Below are 22,084 nucleotides of genomic sequence, written 5' to 3'. Positions count from 1 at the left end.
TCATTGCCTCTCCTTCCCTCTAATTAAAACGAATTGAATGAAATGAACTCTGAGGTCTCTTCTGGTTCTAATATTTTATGAAAACACAATTTTCTGTAGCTTGTTCATTCATTCTTTCATTCATTCACCAAACGTGTGGAGCATAGGGTGTGCTGTCATTGGAGACAAAGATTAAAAAAATAGATCCAATATGTGCCCTGGAGGGAGTCCCAGACTGGTAGGAGAGACAGACATGTGCACAGGCAGTAAGAGCCCAGTGCGAACAGTGCTTGAGTCCAAGCGTGGCTCAGAGAGGGCATCTCACCAGCCTGGTTAGAGACTTCATGGAGGCAATGCCACTTGAAGGATGAATAGGCATTAACCTGGTGATTAAAGGAGCTCTGCATAAAGGACCATCATGGCTAAAGGCATGAAGAGGAGAGTGAATGCAGCACATTTTGGGAACTGTATCAACAACAAAAAGCAACAATAGCAACAATAGCAACAGCAGGTATGATATTTTGAGCAAATATTGTCTCAGGCCAGAGCTGAATGCTTTGCATTCATTTAATCTCTAATTTCTATAACCCCTATAAAGTGTATCTTATTATCCTAATTTTACAGTTGAGGCAAATAACAGGCAATTCATTATGCTTTTTGGGGATTTCCCCCTAAATACAATTAACTTTCAGCTAATCCCAAAGGATCTATCCACATCGTCTATTACTCATGTCATTTTCAGTCCAAGATTGATTTTTTCCTTTCATTTAAGTGAGTTCTGGCTGCTTCTTACCAATTCCAGTGAGGACATGAAACACAAACTCCTTTAAATATTAGCTTAGGCAAAACATTGGGATGCACAAGGATCATGATGCATTTTCAAATAAAAAATGAATGATTTGCAGATTTTTTACACAACAACTCGCCCGTCCATTGGGGTGGATCATCGTGATTAGGGCTTAATAAATTCCGTTGTCCTCCCTGAAGGAAAGGCTTGGATGTTTTTCATATTAATGCATTCATTCATCAATCATTTATTGAAAACCTTTCCATACCAGTCATTAAATAAGATACTCTGGGAATTACCTGAAATCCCCCATGATTCAGTGCAGGTGGTACCTCTTCCAGGAAGTCTTTCTGGCTCCAACCTCCCACCTCTGAAAAAGCTGGGCCAGGAGACTTTTTCTGTGCTCTAAAACTGTCCTGGAATTTGCTAGATCATAACACTGCACAACTGTCTCTTTGCTTATTTGTAATTTTTGGTTTGGCATCTCGATTATAATGTCTACGAAGGCAAGGATGGTGCGTGCTATGCTAACCACTACATTCTCAATGCCTAGCACACTGCCTGGCTGCGCAATCAGTGATCAACAAATAGTTTTTGATTGAATGGATGAACCATCAGTTCTTTACCATTGAGACTATGACTAAGATTTTTAAAGTCCCAAGTGCTTACCACAGGGCTTGGACCATAGTAGGGCCCCTTTAGATATTTGTTGAATGAAATGAATGAATAAAAGATGGGAGGTATGCTCTATCTATCCCAAGGAGCTTTCACTCTATCAGGGAGATAGGTCACTTGTTGTCGACCAGCATCCATCCTTTCCTTTAGGCAAGAGAACATCATCCTTCCACACTCATGGGCCATGCTCTCTGAATGAGCTTCACCCCCAGCTACAGGGACAGAGAACTCATTCTAGGAATTTATTTAGGGGTGGGCACCTGAGTCAATTCTTGCCAGAAAGAAAATATAAATCCTAGGTCTTAGGGCTGAGGGTGATCGAGGGGCCCCTGGCTTCTGCTAGTACTGGAAGTAAGAATGTGAAGTTTGGAACTTCTGCAACCAACTGGCCATTATGAGGGAAGCAGGCAGAGAGTGGAACTAACCCAGAGGAAGAAGAGCAAAGAGATTGCCCTAACCCAAGCTACGGGCCAATATATTTCCCTTTATTGACAATGGTGTGAGTTGAAGTTATCAGTCATTTGTAACAGAAAGTTCCAACTGATAGAGGCATGGGCCTGTGACATTATAAAGGAAGAGGATTCTAGAGAAAATGCTGAGAGAATTCAGGAGAGTGCTCAGGAAACAGGTGCAAATGTTTAAATCAGGCTACCAATGCAGGTTATTTCTTCAATTGAGAGTTCAGGTGAGACTCCAGTAGAAATGTGTGAATTAGGCCTTGAGAGATAAACAGGATTTGTTCATCAATGTAGACGAAGAACTTTCAGAAGAGGACACAGCAGAAGCAAAGTTATGATGCCCAAAGCATAGGGAACAATTGAGAATAAATATTTGGCTGGATCCTGAGGTCCGTTATAGGTAGTGGCCAGAGAGAAGAAAGGATGATGGGCAGGGGCTGGCTCACAGAAGGCCTTGAATGCTAGGCACTGCAGAAGGGTTCCTCAGCAAATGTGAATTTCTCCTCCTGGGAGGTATGGCACAGAGGGGTGCTGTCCTGTTGAATGCCAGTTGGCTTGTATGCTGGGACCCAGAGACTCCCGTGAGTCCACCCCAGACATGTGGGATCAGAGGCAGGGCCTACCTGTTTTATGACGGATTCCTATGTCTATCTCTTTCCTGATGCCATAAGCAAATTTCTGGCTGTCTATTTGTAAGGAAAGGGAGGGAAGAAGAGAACAGAGAGGTACCCATGAAAAGGCCCTTTTGAAGCCACAGATCCCAAGATGAAAACTGCATCCCGAAGATATATTGGCCCACAACGGGAGTGAACTGAGTGAAAGGAGACAGGGAGGAAAGAACCAGAAAAATCATGCAATGAAGAGCCTCTTCGCTTGTCAGGGCTGGAAAGAAGAATGGGGCCTTGGGAAGAGACGTTTCCAAACTGGCAATCAGGGCCATCTCTGGAATTCCAGACCTCTGTGAGGCAGAGGACAGGTGTTCATCTCCCACATGCTCTGCTGCCTGGACCGAAGGTGGCCTTTCAGGCCGTTTCTACCTCAGTGAGAACTTAGGCAAAACAAGCCTTCTATGTAGGGCCAGCTTCACGGGCATGTGGTCTATCTACCTGCACAGGGCCCCACACTTACAAGAGCCCCAAGTTTGCTTTAATGATCTGCTGTGACTATCTTGAAATTATTAATACTTTTTGAACAAAAGGGCCTGCATTCTCATTTTGCACTGGGCCTTGTAAATTATATAGCCTATCCTGCTTCTGTACATCTGAGAATAGAGCAAAAAGTCAAAAGTCACTTAAATTCTAAGTCACTTAAATCCTTGCCTTTGGCCATCATGGATGGCAGGAACTCGCTTTACCTGGTAGGTCTAGCACCTGTGCAACCTCTCTTCTTCTCTGATTCTGCCTCCTTTAGAAAGTGCAGCCTCTACCTCCATGAGTCTGAATCCTCCTCGCCTCTCAGGAGTAGATAGAAAGGGCACTCCCCCTAGCACATTCTCCCTGATTTTTCCTGTTAATTGTATTTCTTCTTTTTCTGTCACCTCACCTTGAACTTTTGTCACTACTGCATTGTTTTATGGTTACTTTTGCCATGGAAGATGGAGCCAGCATAAGCTTTTAGAGAGAAAGACCTAGATCCAAATGTGTGACCTTGGACATCTCAAACCCTCGGAGCCTCAGGACCTCCATTAGTAAATGGGAGGAAGAATTGCTCATCATTCAGGGTTACTGAAGCCCATGAGTGAGATGTGACCAGGGGACCGAATCTCTGGTTTGCCCAAGACCGTCTTGGTCTGCGCCAGTTATCCAGATGTAATTATTCATACTGCCCTTTTTAACTCCAAAATGCCTTGGTTTGATCCAAAGCTACATAGTTCTCTGGTTTTACGTTTAAAACTGCCTAGCAAGGCATGTGACACATAGCACATGCTCAGGACATGTTTGCTGAATTGGAAGTTTAAAAAAAATTTTCCTCTCCCTTTGCTGTGTGTGAGCATTTTTGTTATCTCTATCAAACTTTACAGATTTATAATTAATGACAAACTATGCAGAAGCTCAAAAAAAAAAATGTGATGACAAAACCACCACTTTTATCCAGTCTCTGACTTTCCAAGGACTGTGATGAAGCTTGTATGCCATTTACTTAGCTCCAAGGGAGGAAGTGGAGGGCCCTGCTGATCTTTTGTTTTACCTCCATGCCAGTGTCCACAGGTGCTTGTCAGTCAGAGGCACAGCCGCGACAGCTGGACCGTGGACTGCCCTTTTTTGTTTCCCACATTTATACGTTTTTACATTATGTTGAATGAAGTGATGCTGATGCAGGCCATGACTCCTCTATCTCCTTTAGGGAGGAACTGGAATCTGGGAAGGGAGCTCCTCTTTGTGCAGCTCTGAGCTGCTTGGTGAGTATCTATGATGTGGCGGGCACCAAGGCCAATCTTTTATATCTGTGGCAGTGGGGTCAGGGTCCCCTTGCAAGTGTTTCTGGGGTAACTGGCTTCCTGTAATTTGCTTGGCTGTCACATTTCCCTCTTCTGCAGTCCAGGGCACAGCTGAACTGTGGGGCTGGTGGCACAACCTGCCCAACTCTCTGGCCAGACACGTCCAGGCCCTGTTATAGGAGATATTTATCAGGACACTTGGACTGCGGGGCATTTCAATCCTGATGTTCGGGCTACAACACTTCGCCCTTGCTGTTTTTTGTTTTGGTTTGTTTCACTTTTATTATTTTATTATTTTTTTAAAATAAAATTTGTATATATTTAAGGTAGACAATGTAATGATTTGATATACATAGTGAAATGATTACTACAGTCAAGCTAATTAACATATCAATCTTGTCACATAATTATTAATATTGTTAATTTTTTCTGTGGTGAGAGCACTTGAAATCTACTTTCTTAGGAAAGTAGAAATCTACTGCAAATCTACTTTCCAGGATTCAGTGCAGTATTATTAACTGTGGTCATTATGCTGTCCATTCGATCTCTAGACTTATTCATTGGCTAGAACTGCAACTGTGTACCATTTGACCAACATCCCCCCGTTTCCCCACCTCCCTGCCCCTGGTAACCACAGTTCAACTCTCTGCTTCTATATATTTGACTTTTTCAGAACTACATAGAAGTGAGATGGTGTAGTTTATTTTCTTTCTGTGTCTGGCTCATTTCACTTAGCGTAATGTCCCCCAGGTTCATCCATGTTGTTGCAAATGGTAGGATCTCTTTTTTATGGATAATGCTGTAATGAACATGGGAGCACAGATATCTCTTTGAAGGACTGATTTCATTTCATTCGAGTTTATATCCAGAAGAGGGATTGCTGGATCATCTGGTAGTTTTATTTTTAGTTTTTCGAGGAATCTTCCTACTGTTTTCCCTAGTGGCTGTACCAATATGCATCCCCACTGACAGCGCACAAGGGTTCCCTTTTCTCCACATCCTCACCAATACTTGGTATTTCTTGCTTTTTGGATGATAACCATTTTAACAGGTGTGATGTGAAATTTCATTGTGGTTTGATTTGCATTTTCCTGACGATTAGCGACGTTGAGTACCTTTTCGTGTACCTCTTGGCCACGTGTATGTCTTCTTTAGAAAAATGTCTGCTTAGGTCCTTTGCCATTTTTTAATCAGGTTGCTTGTTTTTTGCTATTGAGTTGTATGAATTCCTTGGGTACCAACCCCTTATCAGATATATGGTTTGCAAATGTTTTCTCCCAATCCATAGGTTGCCTTTTCATTTTGTTGATGTTTCCTTTGATGCACAGAAGCTTTTCAGTTTGATGTAGTCCCACTTATTTATTTTTGCTTTTCTTGCCTGAAGTTTTGGTGTCACATCCAAAAAATCATTGCCAAGGCCAGTGTCAAGGAGCCTTTTCCCTACGATTTTTCCTAGGAGTTTTATGGTTTTGGGTCTTGTGTTTAAGTCTTTCATCCATTTTGAGTTGATTTTTGTGTATGGTGTGAGATAAGGGTCTAATTTCATTCGTTTGCGTACGAGTGTCAGGTTTTCTCAACACCATTTGTTGAAGAGACTGTCTGTTCCCCGTTGTGTATTCTTGGCACGTGTAGTGTGTAGACAGGTTAGAATTATTGGATTATAAATGCAATAGGGCCGACATAGACATGAGTATGATCTTGAAATGTCTGACAGGTATTACACCTTACTCGTGAATTAACTAAAAAAATAAACAAATCTATTGGTTTTTTTATGTAGTTCATAATGAATATTACTGGTAAAAGGATAAACTTGAAATAAAACTGATGGCTATCAAAACTGTTTCATCCACAGGTTAAATTAGGTGCTGCTTCTTGGCACTGCCTTTAAACTTGATGCTTATCTCTACCTCGCCAGTGGTCACACTGTTCTCTAATATCTGAGTTTATGTGTTTCTCCTGCCGACAAAACTGGAAACTCACTGAGAGCAAAGACTCTCATTTCCATGTCTGTGTCAGGCGGCAGCCCAGTTCAGAACAGTCTTTGTCCAGAATCTAGGACTTGTCTCAGCTAGGGAAGCAGCTCATCTGTCAGAACCTTCACCTTCATTTTAGAATTTGCTTTGCGTTGGAGGAAACAATACAGAGCCTTGTAAGCCATTGCAAGGACCTTCGCTGGATTATATTGTGAGTGAGATGTGAGCCCTTGGAGGTCCTTGGGTAGAGGAGTGACTTGATCTGACTTATGCTTTAAAAGGATCACTCCGGCTGCTGGGTTGAGAATAGATCGTGGGGGATGGAGGCCCAGGAGACTGCCTGGGAGGCTGTCTCAGTCATCTAGGTGAGAAATTATGGAGGCCTGAACCAGGGCAGGAGTGGTGGAGTAGTGAGGAATGTTCAGAAATGTTCTGTACTTTGAACACCAGGCTAATGGGATTGGTTAATGAAGCAGATGCAGGGTGTGAGGTAAAGAAAGAGCAGTCAAGGATGACCCCAGTTTCTTTGTCTTGAGTAGCAGAAGGTTGAAGTTGCCATTTACTGAGTTGGGGAAGAGTAGGGGTGAGAGTAGACTGGGACTAATGTACCCTCTAGGGTGGGAGAGGACTGCTGTCACTGGGCTTGTAGCCAGGCTCTCCCAGCTCCACATTCCTGCCTTTGGGAAACTTCAGTCCTGCTGCGGCTCCTAAGGGCCCAGCTTCTGACCCCTGCCTCCTTCAGCATCCCTTTCCGTGCTGCTCTTTCCCTGGGATGTCCTCACGTCTGTCAGACGCAGCGGGAAGGAAAATCAGGTTCTACCCAATTAGCTCATCTTAAGTGGATTTCACTGTGCATTTAATTAAACCTGTTATCATCTTGAAGGGTATTTTGATACATGATACTTGATACAGAGTAATTAGACTACTGTGGGCATGCACATAAATATCTTTGGGCTGAGGTTTTAAGCTGGGCTCTGCTGCTGTGTATTCGTATGAACTACCCTGCCAATAATTTCAAAGCCAATAATGTTTACACACTTCGTAGTTTGCAGCCCTCTCTGTCCTTCTGGCTGGTGGATCAATTGCAAGGTCACTGGCTATGCTTTTCTATGGCTTAGGGGAAGGATTCCTGACCCTATCACTCTTGGCTCAAGTGACTGGATGGCTCCTCACTGAGTACAGAGTGAGGTCAAAACTCCTTGTGGATGCGTTTTGCCCATACACAATTTACTTCCCCACTATGTTTCCAGTATACTCTTAGTCTGCAAAACTTTATTGCATGTGACCCTATATCTCAGCCACCTGTAAGCCTTTGTTTCAGTGGCTTTTTCTCCTTTAGAATTCTTTTGTCTTTTATTCTGTGTCTGTCAGAATAGAATAGATTATGATGCAGTAGCAGACAACTCCTATTTCTCAGTCGCTGACTATAGAAAAGGTTTTTTATCCCCCTCACTCCTTCTATACAGCCATTGCAGGTCAACAGTGGCTCGACTCCATTGCCAGTTATCAGGGCAGAAGGAAAAAGGGAATGTGATGAATCACAGACTGGATCCCAGAGCTTCTACTCAGAAGTGGCACATTCACCTCCACTAACATTTCCTTGGCCAAATAAGTCACATGGCCACATCTGCCATCAAGGAGTTGGGGAAGTATAATCCTCCCCCAGGCGGGGAGAGTGAAGGGTTACAAACAACACAATCTGGAGTCGCACCGTGGATCTTCCTAAAATGACCCCTAATTTCTAGTTCCAAAGCAGTGACCACTCTGCCCTTTCCATTAGAGTTTCGTACATTGTTGCTTTCCTCCTTTATAGACGGTGAGTAGCTGGAGGGCAGGCAATGCTGTCACCTCTCACCTAGTAGAGTGCTTTGTCCCTTAGACACTCAATACGGGTGAACGCAATGCTGCATTTTCAACAAGCCGCACCCAGGAGGCAGCATGGTGAACATGGAAGCAGAGAAAGCTAGAGCTGCTTTCCTTAGAAAAACACACCGCTCTCTTCAGTGATGGTTTTATCGCTTTCGATCCTCAGGACAACTTGGGATGTGGGCACTATTTTTAACCCTGTTATACCTATGAGAGCGGGGAGGCCCAGGGAGACACAGGCATGTCACCATTACGGTGAACTAAATTATTGTAAGCTTAGTACTACCTTTGGATTTAAAATTATGTATAAAATGATTACTGTTTCATGGCCAAAGGGATGAGCCCAAGTCTTCCTTGTAACAGGAGAAGGCCTTTGCTAATACGCATGCCCTCTGACTTCCAGGGAGTGGGGAGCAGGTAATCACCCCATAACTCAGAAAGATTCAGACAGATTCAGGTATGTTTTTAAGGGAGCTTACTCAGACTACAGGAAGAAGGACAACAGGAAACAGGATGAGGGGCTGAGCCAAGCCAGGGACATTGGGGATGGAGGGGGAAGGACAAGTCAGAGATGATGTCAGAGGAGGCGGACTTAACTGTTGCAGTTTACTCACTTTGTGAATGCTTACATTGGATTATTTTGTTAGGGTGAGCCAAAGAGTAGAAATGGATCCTCTGGAGTGAGTGTGGAGAGGAGGAAGAAAACAGGAAGAGAAGGTAAGAATGGATGGAACCATAATATTTGTAGAGACACGTTAAAAAAGTAAGTTTTTAAAAGAAATAGTTATGTTAATTCATTATTTAGTGCTATTAATTGCCAGTACATGTGCTAAGTGTTGGAGATACAGAGATTGAAAAGAACTACTTCCTGCCCTTGAAAAAGCCTTTAACTTGGAAGAGATTACTCCCAATACGAGGCAGAATAATAACCAGCCCGTAGGAGGCACCAGCCAAATACTTTGGGAACCCAAGGGAGGAGGGGGGAAGGCAAGACGGGCGCAAAAGCCGCTGATCCCAGCAGTATTACTCTAGTCCAGGCGGCTTATTAACCAGATTGTCAATAATGTCATGGTAAATGTTTCTAATGTTTTTTTAAAAGCCTCCAAGCATTTTATTGCATTTGACCCTTCATCTAATAAAGCTGTCTGCCTACTCCAAGTGGTGTCAGCATGCCACTTAACATGAGCAGCCGAGTCCATTCCAAGGCCCCCGGGGGGGAAGGGGGCTCCTTCATGAAAAGCAGTCCCTCCTCCCCCCATGTCTGATCCAAATCACACTCCAGGGCAGTCTGAGCTATGCCCTGGGTGAGTTGTGGTCCTAGTTCCTTGCCAGACACCAGCAAGCTGTTCCTACCGGGAGACCAAATACCACTGGCCAGGAGTGTGGGCTCTTGAGCCAGCTAGCATGTCTAGGCTCACATCCTGGCTCCACCACTGAGTCTTTGCTCCACGGTGAGCATCAGTTTTCTCATCTTTGAAATAAGAAGTACGAGCACCTGCTTTGCTGACTGCCCGCGGTTACTGTGAATGCCTTAACAATTCTCTACTACCAGCTCTGCCACCACCAGCAACCCCTAACATTTACTGAAAGCTTAGTTAGTGCCTAGTGCTAGGCTGGGTGTTTTCTGTGCAGGATCTCACTTAACCCTCCCAGTGCCCTGGGGTCACCTGTGTCTTTACCTCCATTTATAGATGAGGTCACTGTAGCTTCGTTACCTCAAGTAAACTGCCCTTAATCACACGGCTATTAAGTAGCTGAGGCAGAACTTGAACTCAGATTAATCACGCTACGAGACAAACCCTTTAGGATTCTACTCTAACTCACAAAGGAAGAAGAGAAGTGGTGCCCAAATCAGGCTATAAGAATTACTTAGGAAAGATATAGCACAAAACACACACACACACACACTCTCCCAGGATCCATCCTGAAACTTCTGATTCACTGCATCCATGGTGGGGTCCGGCAAGATGCATGTTTTTCTTTTTAAACATGGCTCAGATAATTTTGACAAAGCTAGCTCTTAGAACAACTTTTGGGACCTCAGTATGACTCAAAGGATGTCTTGTCCAACTCTTCTCTGATACCTGAATCTAGTCTACATCCTGAGACTTTTCCGTCTCGTTAGAAGGTCATCCCTCCACCCACTGACCCTGTGTACCTTTGTGAGGGATGTTGGTGATACACACACATGCAAGAAGCCACAGTTTTCAACCGGGAAGTACTCACAGCCTAATTTGTTCCTACATCCACCAGAACTCTAACTCTTCAGCGCGCTAGTTCTGCTAAGTGTTTTGGAGGCCTAGTGGACAAGTCTCTCGTTGGCCTCCAGCCCTTCCTAGGTCTTCTCTTGTTTGGGTGCAATGCCCCTGAAGGAGAGGATGGAGGGAAGAGTGTTTTGTAGGCTGGGTTAGGGCTCACTGTCTCTCCTGACCTCCCCCTCCCTGGCCCTTAGCCTGGTGTGTACCTGTGGCTGGTCTGTCTACCTTCCTGGTTGCATCTCAGCAAGTCCCCAAAATAAACATCAGTGGTCACAGTGGGAACTATCCAGTCCCCACCCTTTATGGTTGTGGAAGGGGTTTGGAGGCTTGGAGATGATAAGGGGAAGGAAGCAGAGGCAAACCAAGGGTTCCCTTGGAGAGTCATGAGTGGGTTTTGGAAGGGCACATCAACCCTTTAAGAGGTATGCATATGCCTTATGTGCATTTCATATGTGTGGTTGGGGAGTCCATGACTGTCACTGGGTTTACAATGCTTTTGTGACTCTCAAAAGCTTGAGAACTACTGCTACCCGTTCTCTCAAAGAGGGTAAAACCCTGTCTCAGAGATGAACTTTCATTAGGGCTCACAGGTTCCCCCAATTTCTTACTGAAGAGTCTTATCTCATTCGATCTTTGCCACCACCCTGTGGAGTAGTTAGTAATCCCACTTAATGATTTGAAAAACTGAGGCTTTGAAAGGTAAAAGAACTTGACCCATATCCCACAGCTACCAAGTGGCAAAGGTAGGGCCAACACCTGGACCCAGCTGACTCCCAGCCCAGGGCTCAGGCCTTAAGCCACTCAGGCTTGGCCATGGCCACGGTGTCCTGCTGGCCAAAGACTGGGAGCACACTAATGTGGATGAAGCCATTCATTCCATTAGAGGAAATGAACAGTTTCTCATTCACTCTCAGGAAAAATCAGGAAGCAACCAGTTTAAATTAGTAGTGAGAAGTCAACACCACTTTTTGAGTACTTACTGTATGCCAAGAACTCACGTATATTATGCCATTGTATTTCCATAAGAACCCTGAAAATCCAGTCAAACTTTCTGTCCTGTAGATGACGAAGATGAATCCCAGAGAGGCTGGATTAAATTGCCCAAGCTTCTGCCACTGGAGGGCCAGGATCTGAACCCAGGTCCATGGAAGTCTTCACAGTTTTGTCTCTTTCTGTATCCACCACCCCTGCCATGACTTATGCGAGCTGCGTCAGAAGGAGCTGGCTATGGGCTAACGCAGAGAGTTGAGGGAAGGGAATGGAAATAGCAGGCCACTAAATCTCTCTGAACCTCAGTTTCCTCATCTGTGAAATGGGAGTAAAGCACATTTTGAAAGGTGATGGTGAAGATCAAATGAGAGCATGCATTTGAGTGTCGGTTGCGTGGTAAGGTCTCATTGCATTTAGCTATTATTATCTGATGGAGGGAAAAGCTCCTGCTGCCAACAGCTGAGCTGTCTCCTCCTCAGGTCTCTGTTGTTCACAACGACTTAGTGGCTTCCTGTGAGGCGGAACCAGCCTTATTAGACAATTTCTCTTTTTCATCCTGCAGGGAGATTTGAAGAGTTAAAAACCATTTTTCAAAATGTGTTTTGACATTTAATTATACACATCCTCCTCTTTAGTTATAACATCCCTTGTCATGTCTGCAACAAACAGGGGTTTTGATGTCCTAAAGTGTAGCTCCTACCCCTTCATGATGATCACTTTCCTGCCGCTAACAATTAGTCATCTGAACATTGAAGTCCAAACACCCAGGTAACTTAATTATTTCTCCTTCTCCTTCCTTTGACCAAGAAGAATCCACAAGTGACACATTGGTTTATCTAGGATTTTTTAAAATGTGACTTTAGACTGTACACTGGAACCAATGACCCTTCTCTCAGACTGCATTCAATTAACATGCAAATGAGTTAGACCTTCTGGGCCAGCATTCAAGTTCAGAATCAAAGGAGTGAGGGAGGGGCTGGGGGAGGAGGAATTAGCCACTGCTTAGAGGAGTAGTTCAGACAGAGTCCAGGGTTTGCAATCAGATTAACCAGGATTTGAATCCTGGGTCTACCATTCACTTGCTTTGTTACCAAGGTCATGAGATTTATCCCATTTGAGCCTCTGTTTCACCAACCTTAAAATGAGGATAATAATTTTCTGCCCTTCTCTGATCTTACAGGTTGTTACAACATTTGCCACATGGCTATGTGCTCTCCATGGGAAAGCAGGAAGTAAAGTCTCTGTCTTGTTCTTTCAGGGGTCATTATTTTCTTCTGTACAGATGTTGCAAATTCAAAGGCCTATATGTGCCAGGTAGACAATGCAAATGAGTCAAGGGGGCCAGTGTAGCATGAGGAACAATAGGGAGTGGTGGGGACTGTGGCAAACTAGAGAATGCAATCCCTATAGGGACAAAAGATGGCAGCAACTACCCAGCTACAATGAGGCAGACCTGGGTTGTCACAACTTCTGATTTTTTAAGACAAGCCTGAAATCTGGATATTCTGTTGCATCTCCCAACACTGTGCCTAAACAACATATGTCCGTAGGCTCCATTTAGCTGGTGAGCATCCAGTGTGCACCTGTGTCTAGCATGTTTGGGGAGGAGAGGTTTGGCTCACTTTGCTTGGACAGTTTGCTTGGAATTAGTGTACCTTGCAGCCAGCCTCCTTCCGCACCTGCTTCAATTTTCCCTTTAGTTCCAGAGACCCCCCAATTCCTGTCTTCCCCAACCACCAAGAGAAAAGCAAAACATCTTGTCACTTTCTTATGCATAGCAACTTTGCTCTCACTGGCTACTTCAAAGCAAGCTCAGGAATCTGTGTGTGTCTATCTCAGAAGGTCTATCAGCAAGCTGTCCTGAACAAAAGAGCTGTGTTCTGAGATGGGATCACAGGTCGGAGAAGGAGGAGGGCCTGGACACCTCTGGAGGGCAGCCTTAGGACTAACCAGGATTTTGCTTCCAGTTCTACCACTAAGGAATTGTGTGGAATCGTCACTGGAGATGTTTGTGTCTTAGCATTTCCATTTCCATGAGCAGAATAATAACACGCACTTCCCTCCCTTGCAGACACTTGAGGAGAGTAAAATGATGAAATCCAACAATAATTCAACAACACCTTCTGAGTGCCTTCTCTAGACCAGGCCCTGTGCAAGAAGCTGGAGATACTCAGATGAATGAAGCCATCCTGTTTTCAAGGAATTCATAGTCACACAAGTTAACAACCATTTGCTATAAAATAAGGTGATAGAACCATGGGAATAACACACCAGGACAGTGGGAAAGAGGAGGAAGGAGCCTCAAGCCATCTTGCGGTAAAGAGGTCAGGACGTGTTACACAAAGAAAAGAACTTTTATTGGTCAGGGGAGAGAAAATTGTAAATGTATTCTGATGCTGTAGAAAGATATTAGAATTTCATTTGGTTTGTTTACTCTTCATTAATTTATTAATTCATTCAACACATTTACTGTGTTCCTGTGCTGGGAACGTAAATCTGTCTTGCTTTAATCATGATTGCTAGATCACTCTGTCGACTCTACACGATAAGCTGGTATCTGTATTTTCAGCCCCTAGTCGGGGCCACTGAGTATTTGTTGAAAGTGAGCAGACGAACATACATTTGATAGAGCCCAAAATGTTAGAAGTGATTTCTAAAAGTCTTTGCAAAGATACATCTTTTGTGTTTCTACTAATTTGGGTCTACTGCTGTCAAATGCACTGCGTGTGGGAAGAACAAGGGATGTTCAGAACACTCGAGTTCCCAGGCCTTTAAGAAGAAGGCTTTTCCTCTGCAGCCAGTTTGCTATCTAGTTAATCAACTTCTGCCTGGGGAGGACTCAGGAGACACAGGGCGGCACGCAGGAGTGGGAGGCAGTATCGGCAGCCTTTTCTCCCCGGCTCCCTTTAAACGATCTTGCTTCCATGGTGGAAGGGATGTCAGTGTTTCTTTTGGCCCAGGGCCTCAGTATTGTGCATTAATTCTGGGGCCAGGTGGAGCTGCCACGAAAGTGGAGCAGAACTGGCACAGGGTGAGGGGAAAGGAGGGAGGGCGGGGAGGTTGAGGGCTGGGAGGAGAGCTGGGCAAGGTGGGACTAGCAGTGGCTCAATCTGACCTCGTGGACACCTAGAACCTTCTTGGGCAAATGTTCAAGGCATGTTGGGTATAGCAGCATGGCTCTCTTTTGGTCACAAAGCAAGGCCTTCATCCATCTATCTATCCACTCGCCCACTCACTCCTCCCTTTCTCTACTGACCCATCCACTCATCCATTCAGCCAATCTCTATTGGCAGGCTCGCTTCTAGCCACCAGGTGTACAGAGATGAATAGAGAGATACAAGCATATGAACAGGTCGATTAGGATACCATGTACCTAAAGCAATAGAGAGACACTGAGAAAACCCAGAGGAGGAAACAACTAATGCGGTCAGTGGGAATCAGAGACGGCTCCCCTGGGAAAGTGCCACTTGGGGTGGGCCTGGAAGAACAAATCTGAGACTGCCAAGACAGGAAATGCAGGAGACTTATACCAGGAGGTGTAAGGAGCCTCTTTACATGGAAAGCATGGAGGCAAAAAGGGTCTAGAATATTCTGGGAAGTGGGAGAATTGGAGTGTGCATGGAATGCAAGCTTGTGAAGTTGACACCACATTTCACAGAGTTGGTTCTTTTTAATTTGCTGCGTTTTCAAGAGCTGACCTTAGATGGTACATGCCTTGAAGACATCTAAATACAATTTAATGTCAAAGGAGACTAGGTTAACGCTCCAGCTCTGTGCTCTCATACGTATGCCTCCTGTGTGTCCCCGTTTGAAACGCTGATTGCACATTATTCTTCCATTCATTCATTTTAAAAAACAAATGTTTATTGAGCAAGTACTCTGAGCCAACAAAGGCACAGAGAGATTAGTTTTTCTGCGTTCACTCAGCTTCGTTCATCACAGTAAGGAAGCCTCTCCTCGCGGGTCACTTCTGCCCTTGTGTATCAGTGAACAAAGCAGATGAAGACTCTTGGGCTTAGGGAGTTTGCAACATGGCATAATTTCTCACAATTGCCTGTTAAAGATGGCTGTGCCTTCCCGACACGAAGTGCAGCGAAGCCTGGGGTTATGTCTCTCTTATTCCATGACCAGTCTCACTACAGCACCTGGCACACAGTAGGACCATGATTTCTTCTTCCTTTCCAGTTGGCCTTCGTGATCATGGTTTTCAATGATAGGGGCAAGCTGTTTCACGTAGGCTAGTCTGGTGCCATTTTAGAGAGATCTTAACGCACTTCCACAGTCACATGCTAGACACAGTTAAAAATGTGTCTCGGAAACAAAGAGACAAACAAAAACTGTGTCCTGCCAGGCTTTGTGCCTGCCACGGTTACATGGGCAGAAGGGACCCATGAAGAGACACTTCCTTCATAGTGTTTATAACCAAGGTGTAGCGAGGCTCCGAGTTGAAGGAATTCAAGTTCCCTGCACAGCTAGTATTTACGGTCCTCCCTTCCCCCGTCTGTGGAGAAATTCACGTTGGATAATGCTTGGTGTGAGTGGAGGGAGCACGGGCTCCAGGGTTTGAGTTCTCTTCTGTTACTAAACATGATGAATGCAGCTGGGTGAAGCTGGAAAAATTAATCTCTTTGCCTTTGCTTCCCCAGCTATAAAATTATGGGGGTGGGGGAGTGCGTCAATGCTTAACTTGAAGTGCAGATGGGAGAATTAAGTGAAATAATATCTGGAAAGCGCCTGGCCCCGGCACCTAGCCCAGTGGCAGCCTATAAAAGATTCAGAAAATGAGAATTATCAATACCATGGCTCAAACCTCCTGAGGAGTTGTGTTAGGTTGTTTGGGCTTTGTAGAAAGAATCTGAGACTTAGAACAAGGGGCATGAGTTCTAATCCTGGCTCTGTCACTTGTGAGCTGTGTGATAACACCTTTACTACTCAGCCTCTCTGGGCCTTGACTCTTCATCTGTTAAAAAAAAGAGGTTGGTCCAATCGTTTCTACTCACAAATCTTCCTCAGCTAAGTGTCTCTTCTCAATTTCCACTGCTAATGAATTAATCCAGCCTCTCTTGGGGAACAACCCCTGCTATTGACTAAAAGTTTGTGTCCCCCCTCAAGATTCACATGTATTTGGAGGTGAGGCCTTTGGGAGGTGATTAGATCATGAAGGCAGAGCCCTCATTAATGAGATTAGTACCCTTTAAAAGAGACCCCAGAGAGCTCCCTCGCCCCTCCTTCCACCATGTGAGGACACAGCCAGAGGACGACTGTCTATGAACCAGGAAGTGGGCTCTAGCCAGACGCCAAACCTGCCGGTGACTTGAACTTGGTTGGACTTCCCAGCCTCCAGAATTGTGAGAAATACATTCAGTTGTTTATAAGCCACCCATCTACGGCACTCTGTTTTAGCAGCCCGAATGCAGGAGGACAACTGCCCAGCCTCCACAGCTAGTTCATGTACAAGTGAGAAAATGGCCATCCATCCAGGCAGACACATTAGAAGGAGCTGACTCTCCTCTGAGCAGACCCAGCCCCATGCCAGAACTGCTTGTGAGCCAACTGTGGGATTGCTTTTGAGCCCCATTTTCTCCCTGCCAGGCACTCTGGCACAGTGTACAACCTTCCCTACCATAAGCTGTGGCCGTGCTCTCCTAGCCCTCAGACACAGCTCTTCTGTTTCAGTCCTTTCTCTACCCCATTCCAGGAAATCACTCTCAAACCAAACCTGACCACAACCATGTTCCATCCTTACTGGTCTCTTATGGCTTCAGGGTAAAAACACGCTGCTTTGCCAAACTTCAGTTGTCAAACTCTTCATCTCTCCATGGACCTCTACATGCATCATATGTTAGTGGCTCCCTGAACCTGCAGAGCTTTTCCTTGCTGCCACATCTCTGCATATATGCATCCCCCTGTGCAGAAGGCCCTCTGCAAGTTTCTCCTCTCCACCATTCATCTCAGCTAGTGCCCAGATAGCCATCGAGACTCAGCTCACGTGTCATCTCCAGTGACCTTTCTATGAGACCTCAACCCATGAGACAGACTGGGGCTCCTCCACAGAGCCTAGGCACAAAGCTACCTCTCATAATGAAGGGCCTCATGTTACGGTTGAGAAAACTGAGGCCCACAGAGCTGACTCTTTGCTGACAAGAATGACAATGCCGGCATCAGCAGCCATCCTTTATTGAGAACTAGCTGTGTGTCTGGCACTGACACTACCTTGAGGTGTAGGCATTATCATGTCCAGTTTACAGCTGAAAGGCTGAGATTATGAGTGACATCTCTTATCTACTGCAATGTTTCTCAAAGTGTGGTCCCCAGTCTTGCAGCATCAGCATCAGCTGGAAATTTGGGAGAAATGCAGAGTCCCCAGCTGACCCCAGACCTATTGAATCAGAAATTCCGGTGGTGGACCCAGATATAAGAGTGTGAAAAGCCCTCCAGGTAATTCTGATGCATGCTGAAATTTGATGTATTGAGCACCTACTATACGCAAGGTAGTTTGAGAAGCATTGGCCTAATATTATCCAGCTGGTAATGAGTGGAGCTAGGATTTAGAACCCTATGATTGACAGTTGAAAAAAATTATTAAGCTTGTGCTTTTACCTTCTATGCTGTGACATGCATGGGCTTTGTTCAGGAAGACCTCTCCTGGCCACCATATTTAAAATCACAGTTCCTCCCCTCCTGCCATCCACTGCCAGCATTTCCTGTCTCTGCCTCTTTACTCCATAGTATTTCCCACCAGCTGGCATACTATACACTTCAAACATTTCTTCATTGTTTATCTTTCTCTTAGTCAGTTTGGGCTGCTATAACAACATACCTTAGACTGGGTGGCTTAAACTACAGAAATGAATTTTCTCACAGTCCTGGAGGCTGGAAGCTTGAGACCAGAGTGCCAGCATGGTCCAGTTCTGGTGAGGGCTCTCTTCCTGGCTGGCAGACTGCCACCTTCTTGCTTTGTCTTTATATGGCAGAGAGAGAGAGAGAGCGAGCGAGCGAGAGAGACAGAGAGAGCTCTCTGGTGTCTCTTCCTACAAGGGCACTAATCCCATCACAAGTGCCCCACGTCACGACCTCATCTAACTCTACTCACCTCTCAGAGGCACCAGCTCCAAATACCATCAGGGTCAGGGCTTCAAATACGACTTTTGGGAGGACACATTTAGTCCCTAACAATCTCTCACCACCTGAAGGCAAGCCCTAGGTGGGCAGAGGTTTATCTATGTCATCTGTTAACTGCTGAATCCTCAGTGCCTAGAACACTGCCTTGCACACAGTAGGTGCTCAAAAAATATTTGTGAACTAAGTGGTCACACAGCTGGTTGGTGACAGAGAAAGGAGACTCCTTCGAGTCTGATTACTCACATCCAACAGATTTCCTGTGCTCTCCCTCTCCTTGCTTCTATTTAGCGTTCTCCTGATTAGCAGCTGTCTCCTTCCCAGAAGGGTCATTTTCCAGAAACATTCCTTTAACAATCATCACGTGCAGGAAGAGAGCCTTTCCAACCAGCCCTGCAGGGCGGTTACTCGAGGCAGGATTTAGCTAATTTACTCAGTGCTTTGTCTTAATGGTTCACCAAGTGGAGATTCTTTCAGTAATGACAGTAAATGTATTTGAAATGTAGATATCGACCCTGGCAAAGCTGCGTATTCAGCTCATCAAATTTTCATGTTAAAATTAAAATCCTTCTCTTTTTGTTTTTGTGGGAAGGGAGAAGCCTAAGTGTTGATTTTGATTTGATCACTGTGAAATATTTTTTTTCCAAACGAAAGGAAAATGGTTTAATGACACATCCCGCCCATGGCTACTGCCACATAATGGGAGATGATAACCAGAGAGAGGGAAAGAAAGAAAATTTGTTTAGGACCTACCAAGTTCTATTCACAGTGCTTAATTATATGCAGAAAATATGCATGGGATACTTTGCACCACCACCCTTGGGCAACAGAAATGTCATCATCATCCCTTTATTTCTCTCAAATAAAATCTTTCCACAGCTCCTAGCTGTCTCAGTCCTTCTCAGAGGTCTTCCAATGCCTGCCACACTGTGGCTTTACCGAGCGCCACTCATGTCCCTGGTTCTTCTCTATTATCACTCTGGTTACCTCCTCCTAAGATTTATCATAAGCCATAACTATTGCGTTCATTCATTTTTTTTTTTTAAAGTTTATTTTCCATTGATTTGTTGTCTACTCTTAGGAAAGCCAAGACTTACAGAAACATCGCCAGCCTCTCTTTCCTGGGGTGGGAAAGAGGAATGATAACATCAATTTATTTCTCATTCGTTTACTTTGCTACACATACTAGCTTGACTGAGTGCTGGCAACAACCTGTGAGGTAGGAAATAGCGTTGCTACCTTGTAAATGAGGCCATTGAGGCCAGAGCAGTTAAAGGATTTGACCTGTGCAAAACAGGCTGTGAGTGAGGGGACTTCAGTTAACAACCAGGTCTGCTCAACTCCAAAGCACAGACCAGCAGCAAAGCCTGCAGCCCCCAAAGCCAGCAGGCTGGGTTCAAATTCTGGCTCTGGCACCTACCAGCTCTGTGACCCTGGGTGATTTATGTAAGCTCTCCATGTTTGTGTTTTAGTTTTCTCATCTGTGAAATGGCAATTATAAAAACACCTACTTCACTGGGAGGTAAAGATTGAACAATTAAAAATATAATGAACTTTGAATAATTTCTGGCACGTGGTAGTCACTCAATACACTTTAGCTAGTGTTTCAACTTCACCATGCTGGTAATTCATAATTTCTTGCATTTGAAAAGGTTTTTACAACAGTCTAAATTGAGATGGGTACTCCTCTTGCACCTTCCCCCATCTTTCAGATGAGGAGACTGAAGACCAGAGATTTCCAGCCATTTGCTTAAGGTCGCAGAGCTAAGAAGCTGGCAGAGTTAGGACTAGGTCTCAGGGCTCCTGGCTCCTCCTCCCGTGGTTTGCATTTTCAGGCTAGAATTTACATAGGCTCTACGATTCCAGGTTGCATTTGTAGCCTTAAGGTGCCAAGGCTTTTCCAGTTCCTTAAAGGAACTGGCAAATCATACGAAATGTAGTGAGCCATTCCTCTGCCAGAACAATGTGGTTGAAACCAAACCTTCAAAAGAGGGGCTGATGAGCCAGTCAGAGTAGAGATCTGGGCATCCTGTAAACTTTCTCTGATGAGCAAGTGAGGGTCCTTCTGGTCCTGCTGGCATCTTCCCATCGCAAACCTCCTTTTATCCTTCATGGCAGGACCACGGCAGGCGGGCAGCAAGAGTGGTGTCCTGGGAAAAATTCTGCCAGAATCTTTCTCTTCTAATACATCCAAAATAATCTCCCCAAATGGACTGTCACTTCCACCATTCCAGACACTTCTTTGGGATAAAGTGCTGCCCCTCAATGATCTTGTCCACAGAGCAGGAGGAAATTTTCAGACTCACTTCTGAAATCCATCCCCTTGCCCCTGGCTTTCCTCCAATCTACCCACCAAACAAACCTACAAAGCAAAGGGAAGGAGCCTCAAAGTTTTAGCTTGGGCAGCTTCTATCTTCCCAGGGATGGGTAATGTGTTTTGCATATATGATATCATTTAACCCTATATCCACACTGCAATATAAGTACTATTGTTTCTTTCTGATGCTTAAGGAAACAGGCTCAGAAAGCTTAAAGAAATTGCCAGAGCTTGTCTAACTAAGATTCAAACCCAGGCATGCCCAGCTCTGAAGTCTCTGCTGCTTCCATGACACCAAAGTTACAAGAGCATTAGCTCAGCAGGTTGGCTTTCTGTGTGACCACACAGCCTTTTCTGCTTTATCGGGCCACTAAGGATGGTACAGTTGGAATCCCCCTTTTGAAAACTTGAGTCTGTTTTCAAGGAGAGTGGGAGTCATTCTGACGTTCTGGAAGTCTGCTTTCCTGAAGTCAAGAATGCATGAGGGCTCAAGCTGGAAGTCTTGACCTAGTTTGACTCCAATATGGCGCAGTTTGTTTCTACCAAAACTCATGTCGCGTGTGTGTCACCATCAATGATTCAGTACCATTCAGCCCTGAAGAGGGTCCGGTTGAGCAATTCTTATGGTATAAAGAGTATACCACATACTTTTAAGTATAAAATAGTCAGGAAAAAAGTGTGGCAGTGGTCGTCCCAATATCCAAGAGACTTCCGGGGGCTATGCTATGGCTCGACCCTGCGTCAGTTCTGGGTTCTGCGTTAGGGTTTCCTGTAGCTGAGCATGCTGTACGAGTAGCAGCACATTCCCACAACAATATCACTTCTGTTTCTTTGCTTTTATCCACAACCCAACTGCTCTGCCTCACACTTCCACCACACTATGTAGATGTCCAGCTTCTTAACACTCTGAGGCCCTTAATCCCTCCTCTCAAGAGAGTTTTCTCTTTCTTTCTTCTTCTTCTTTTTAAACATTAAATCTCTTTCCACTGTCATATTATGGCCATACACCTCAACTCACCAAAGCCTTGAAGAGGCATTTGAGTCCCTGGTGTGCATTCTTGTGTTTCTTTGTATCCTACTTCTACTCACAATCACAAACCATATCTGAAGCCATCCTAAGGTTCTGAAGAGTCTTCACTTGTCTTCCCCATTCTACCCAGGATAAAAGCTCACAGTAATGTAAATCCAGTCTTTAAGGAAGGGGAATTGACACGTACTGAGCATC

General features: G+C 44.8%; 1 protein-coding gene and 1 long non-coding RNA gene across 5 annotated transcripts in view; one reads left to right on the top strand and one right to left on the bottom strand.

Annotated features, from left to right (window-relative positions):
* Positions 1-22,084, bottom strand: part of TENM4 (teneurin transmembrane protein 4) — a 2,707,421-nt gene that overhangs the window by 932,076 nt on the left and 1,753,261 nt on the right. The gene's annotated exons all lie outside the window — the stretch shown is intronic.
* LOC111774328 (uncharacterized) lies at positions 3,999-13,843 on the top strand. Its single transcript, XR_002809282.2, has 3 exons — positions 3,999-4,297; positions 8,823-8,892; positions 13,495-13,843. It is a non-coding gene; the product is annotated as an uncharacterized lncRNA (long non-coding RNA).

This window comes from Equus caballus, chromosome 7 (genome assembly GCF_041296265.1).
Source record: "Equus caballus isolate H_3958 breed thoroughbred chromosome 7, TB-T2T, whole genome shotgun sequence".
Classification (NCBI taxonomy): Eukaryota; Metazoa; Chordata; class Mammalia; order Perissodactyla; family Equidae; genus Equus; species Equus caballus.
The sequence above is the reverse complement of the archived record's forward strand: the minus strand, read 5'-3'. Positions and strand labels throughout refer to the sequence as shown.